The sequence below is a fragment of the Eleutherodactylus coqui genome, chromosome 1 (genome assembly GCF_035609145.1).
Source record: "Eleutherodactylus coqui strain aEleCoq1 chromosome 1, aEleCoq1.hap1, whole genome shotgun sequence".
Lineage (NCBI taxonomy): Eukaryota > Metazoa > Chordata > Amphibia > Anura > Eleutherodactylidae > Eleutherodactylus > Eleutherodactylus coqui.
Window position 1 is genome coordinate 476,459,778 of NC_089837.1, and position 6,000 is coordinate 476,465,777.

The following is a 6,000-nucleotide window of genomic DNA, read 5'->3' on the forward strand; positions in this document are numbered from 1 at the left end:
CATTGTTTATTTCATGCAGGCATAAAAATAATGTTGGCTAGTTCACTAATCATTCGGTTTAAATACCATTCGTTCAGTCATTCACTTTTACAGAGAATGTTAATGACTGAACACTTTCTCATTTGAACAAGCCAATAATGTATCTGCCTGTATAAACAGGCTGCCCACGCGAACTATGACATCATCCATGCATTCAAACAATAAATCTTTGGTGTAAATGAACCCTTAGTCTTAAGCTCCTAAAACAGTACAGACCTGACTGAGCTATTCTAATAATGGGGGAGTTTAAACATTTTCTAGAGACCATATTTAGTCTTGTATCCACATTCCTTTACTCTTCTAAAGTAAGCAACACGTCACATTATGTTCTCAGTGTTAGGCTTAGTAATGATTTTCTGCATTTAGGAAGTTGGTTAACCGTGATTGAACACTACTAGAGATGAGCGAGCACCAAAATGCTCGGGTGCTCGTTACTCGGGACGAAAATTTCGCGATGCTCGAGGGTTCGTTTCGAATAACGAACCCCATTGAAGTCAATGGGCGACCCGAGCATTTTTGTATATCGCCGATGCTCGCTAAGGTTTCCATTTGTGAAAATCTGGGCAATTCAAGAAAGTGATGGGAACGACACAGCAACGGATAGGGCAGGCGAGGGGCTACATGTTGGGCTGCATCTCAAGTTCCCAGGTCCCACTATTAAGCCAAAATAGCGGCAAGAGTGGGCCCCCCCTCCCAACAATTTTTACTTCTGAAAAGCCCTCATTAGCAATGCATACCTTAGCTAAGCACCACACTACCTCCAACAAAGCACAATCACTGCCTGCATGACACTCCGTTGCCACTTCTCCTGGGTTACATGCTGCCCAACCCCCCCCCCCCCCTGCACGACCCAGTGTCCACAGCGCACACCAAATTGTCCCTGCGCAGCCTTCAGCTGCCCTCATGCCACGCCACACTCATGTCTATTTATAAGTGCGTCTGCCATGAGGAGGAACCGCAGGCACACACTGCAGAGGGTTGGCACGGCTAGGCAGCGACCCTCTTTAAAAGGGTCGGGCCAATAGCCCACAATGCTGTACAGAAGCAATGAGAAATATAATCCTGTGCCACCGCCATCAGGAGCTGCACACGTGGGCATAGCAATGGGGAACCTATGTGCCACACACTATTCACTCTGTCAAGGTGTCTGCATGCCCCAGTCAGACCGCGTTTTTTTATAAATAGTCAAAGGCAGGTACAACTCCGCAATGGGAATTCCGTGTGCACCCACAGCATGGGTGGCTCCCTGGAACCCACCGGCTGTACATAAATGTATCCCATTGCAGTGCCCTGGACAGCAGAGCTAACGTCAGTTTAAATGCAGGTGGGCTTCGGCCCACACTGCATGCCCCAACCTGAACGGGCTTTTTAATTCATAGACACAGGCAGGTACAACTCCCTATTGTGAAGTCCCTGTGGACCGACAGCATGGGTGGGTGCCAGGAAGCCAAAGGCGGCACATAAATATATCCCATAGCATTGCCCATCACAGCTGAGGTAATGTCATGTTTAATGCAGGTGGGCTTCGGCCCACACTGCATGCCCCAGTCAGACTGGGGTTCTTTAGAAGTGGACACATGTAGTTATAACTCCGTGTGGACCCACAGCATAGGTGGCTCCCTGGAACCCACCGGCGGTACATAAATATATCCCATTGCATTGCCCATCACAGCTGAGGTAATGTCATGTTTAATGCAGGTGGGCTTCGGCCCACACTGCATGCCCCAGTCAGACTGGGGTTCTTTAGAAGTGGACACATGTAGTTAGAACTCCGTGTGGACCGACAGCATGGGTGGGTGCCAGGAAGCCACCGGCGGCACATAAATATATCCCATAGCATTGCCCATCACAGCTGAGGTAATGTCATGTTTAATGCAGGTGGGCTTCGGCCCACACTGCATGCCCCAGTCAGACTGGGGTTCTTTAGAAGTGGACACATGTAGTTATAACTCCGTGTGGACCCACAGCATAGGTGGCTCCCTGGAACCCACCGGCGGTACATAAATATATCCCATTGCATTGCCCATCACAGCTGAGGTAATGTCATGTTTAATGCAGGTGGGCTTCGGCCCACACTGCATGCCCCAGTCAGACTGGGGTTCTTTAGAAGTGGACACATGTAGTTAGAACTCCGTGTGGACCGACAGCATGGGTGGGTGCCAGGAAGCCACCGGCGGTACATAAATATATCCCATGTAACGTCAGCTGTAATGTACAGCTGTGATGTAACGTCAGCTGTAATGCAGGTGGGCAAAAAATTAATTGGATTACACTGTAGGCGAGGGCCCCAAAAAATTGGTGTACCAACAGTACTAATGTACCTCAGAAAAATTGGCCATGGCCAACCAAGAGGGCAGGTGAAACCCATTAATCGCTTTGGTTAATGTGGCTTAATTGGTAACTAGGCCTGGAGGCAGCCCAGTTAAAATAAAAATTGGTTCAGGTGCAAGTTTCAACGCTTTAATGAGCATTGAAACGTATAAAAATTGTTTAGAAAAATTATATGACTGAGCCTTGTGGGCCTAAGTAAAATTGCCTGTTCGGCGTGATTACGTGAGGTTTCAGGAGGAGGAGCAGGAGGAGGAGGAGGAATATTATACACAGAATGATGAAGCAAAAATGTCCCCGTTTTTGATGGTGATACAGAACGATGCTTCCATCCGCGGGTGCAGCCTACGTATTGCTTAGGTATCGCTGCTGTCCGCTGGTGGAGAAGAGAAGTCTGGGGAAATCCAGGCTTTGTTCATCTTGATGAGTGTAAGCCTGTCGGCACTGTCGGTTGGCAGGCGGGTACGCTTATCCGTGATTATTCCCCCAGCCGCACTAAACAGCCTCTCTGACAAGACGCTAGCCGCAGGACAAGCAAGTACCTCCAGGGCATACAGCGCGAGTTCAGGCCACGTGTCCAGCTTCGACACCCAGTAGTTGTAGGGGGCAGAGGCGTCACGGAGGACGGTCGTGCGATCGGCTACGTACTCCCTCACCATCCTTTTACAGTGCTCCCGCCAACTCAGCCTTGACTGGGGAGCGGTGACACAGTCTTGCTGGGGAGCCATAAAGCTGGCAAAGGCCTTGGAGAATGTTCCCCTGCCTGCACTGTACATGCTGCCTGATTTCCGCGCCTCCCCTGCTACCTGGCTCTCGGAACTGCGCCTTCTGCCACTAGCGCTGTCGGATGGGAATGTTACCATCAGTTTGTCCGCCAGGGTCCTGTGGTATAGCATCACTCTTGAACCCCTTTCCTCTTCGGGTATGAGAGTGGAAAGGTTCTCCTTATACCGTGGGTCGAGCAGTGTGTACACCCAGTAATCCGTAGTGGCCAGAATGCGTGTAATGCGAGGGTCACGAGAAAGGCATCCTAACATGAAGTCAGCCATGTGTGCCAGGGTACCTGTACGCAACACATGGCTGTCCTCACTAGGAAGATCACTTTCAGGATCCTCCTCCTCCTCCGGCCATACACGCTGAAAGGATGACAGGCAAGCAGCATGGGTACCCTCAGCAGTGGGCCAAGCTGTCTCTTCCCCCTCCTCCTCCTCATGCTCCTCCCCCTCTTCCTCCTCCTCAACGCGCTGAGATATAGACAGGAGGGTGCTCTGACTATCCAGCGACATACTGTCTTCCCCCGCCTCTGTTTCCGAGCGCAAAGCGTCTGCCTTTATGCTTTGCAGGGAACTTCTCAAGAGGCATAGCAGAGGAATGGTAATGCTAATGATTGCAGCATCGCCGCTCACCATCTGGGTAGACTCCTCAAAGTTTCCAAGGACCTGGCAGATGTCTGCCAACCAGGCCCACTCTTCTGTAAAGAATTGAGGAGGCTGACTCCCACTGCGCCGCCCATGTTGGAGTTGGTATTCCACTATAGCTCTACGCTGCTCATAGAACCTGGCCAACATGTGGAGCGTAGAGTTCCACCGTGTGGGCACGTCGCACAGCAGTCGGTGCACTGGCAGATGAAACCGATGTTGCAGGGTGCGCAGGGTGGCAGCGTCCGTGTGCGACTTGCGGAAATGTGCACAGAGCCGGCGCACCTTTCCGAGCAGGTCTGACAAGCGTGGGTAGCTTTTCAGAAAGCTCTGAACCACCAAATTAAAGACGTGGGCCAGGCATGGCACATGCGTGAGGATGCCGAGCTGCAGATCCGCCACCAGGTTACGGCCGTTGTCACACACGACCATGCCCGGTTGGAGGCTCAGCGGCGCAAGCCAGCGGTCGGTCTGCTCTGTCAGACCCTGCAGCAGTTCGTGGGCCGTGTGCCTCTTCTCTCCTAAGCTGAGTCGTTTTAGCACAGTCTGCTGAAGCTTGCCCACCGCTGTGCTGCCAAGCCGCGCGACACCGACTGCTGACGACGTGCTGCAGCTGACACATCTTGATTGCGAGACAGAGGTTGCGTAGGAGGAGGAGGAGGGTGGTTTAGTGGAGGAAGCATACACCGCCGCAGATACCACCACCGAGCTGGGGCCCGCAATTCTGGGGGTGGGTAGGATGTGAGCGGTCCCAGGCTCTGACTCTGTCCCAGCCTCCACTAAATTCACCCAATGTGCCATCAGGGAGATATAGTGGCCCTGCCCGCCTGGGCTTGTCCACGTGTCCGTTGTTAAGTGGACCTTGGCAGTAACCGCGTTGGTGAGGGCGCGTACAATGTTGCGGGAGACGTGGTCGTGCAGGGCTGGGACGGCACATCGGGAAAAGTAGTGGCGACTGGGAACTGAGTAGCGCGGGGCCGCCGCCGCCGCCATCATACCTTTGAAAGCCTCTGTTTCCACAACCCTATATGGCAGCATCTCCAGGCTGATAAATTTGGCTATGTGCACGTTTAACGCATGAGCGTGTGGGTGCGTGGCGGCGTACTTGCGCTTGCGCTCCAACACTTGCGCTAGCGACGGCTGGACGGTGCGCTGACATACATTGGTGGATGGGGCCTAGGACAGCGAGGTGAGGGTGTGGGTGCAGGCCAGGAGACGGTAGTGCCTGTGTCCTGAGAGGGGGGTTGGATCTCAGTGGCAGGTTGGGGCACAGGGGGAGAGGCAGCGGTGCAAACCGGAGGCGGTGAACGGCCTTTGTCCCACCTTGTGGGGTGCTTGGCCATCATATGTCTGCGCATGCTGGTGGTGGTGAGGCTGGTGGTGGTGATTCCCCGGCTGATCTTGGCGTGACACAGGTTGCACACCACTGTTCGTCGGTCGTCTGCACTCTCAGTGAAAAACTGCCAGACCTTTGAGCACCTGTGCCTCTGCAGGGTGGCATGGCGCGAGGGGGCGCTTTGGGAAACAGTTGGTGGATTAGTCGGTCTGGCCCTGCCTCTACCCCTGGCCACCGCACGGCCTCTTGCAACCTGCCCTGCTGCTGCCCTTGCCTCCCCCTCTGAAGACCTGTCCTCAGCAGGCGTAGCAAACCAGGTGGGGTCAGTCACCTCATTGTCCTGCTGCTCTTCCTCAGAATCCTCTGTGCGCTCCTCCCTCGGACTTACTGCAATTACTACTACCTGACTGATAGACAACTGTGTCTCATCGTCGTCGTCCTCCTAACCCACTGAAAGCTCTTGAGACAGTTGCCGGAAGTCCCCAGCCTCATCCCCCGGACCCCGGGAACTTTCCAAAGGTTGGGCATCGGTCACGACAAACTCCTCCGGTGGGAGAGGAACCACTGCTGCCCAATCTGAGCAGGGGCCCGGGAACAGTTCCTGGGAGTCTGCCTGCTCCTCAGAATGTGTCATTGTAATGGAGTGAGGAGGCTGGGAGGAAGGAGGAGCAGCAGCCAGAGGATTCAGAGTTGCAGCAGTGGACGGCGCAGAACTCTGAGTGGTCGATAGATTGCTGGATGCACTTTCTGCCATCCATGACAGGACCTGCTTACACTGCGCATTTTCTAATAAAGGTCTACCGCGTGGACCCATTAATTGTGAGATGAATGTGGGGACGCCAGAAACGTGCCTCTCTCCTAATCCCGCAGCAGTCGGCT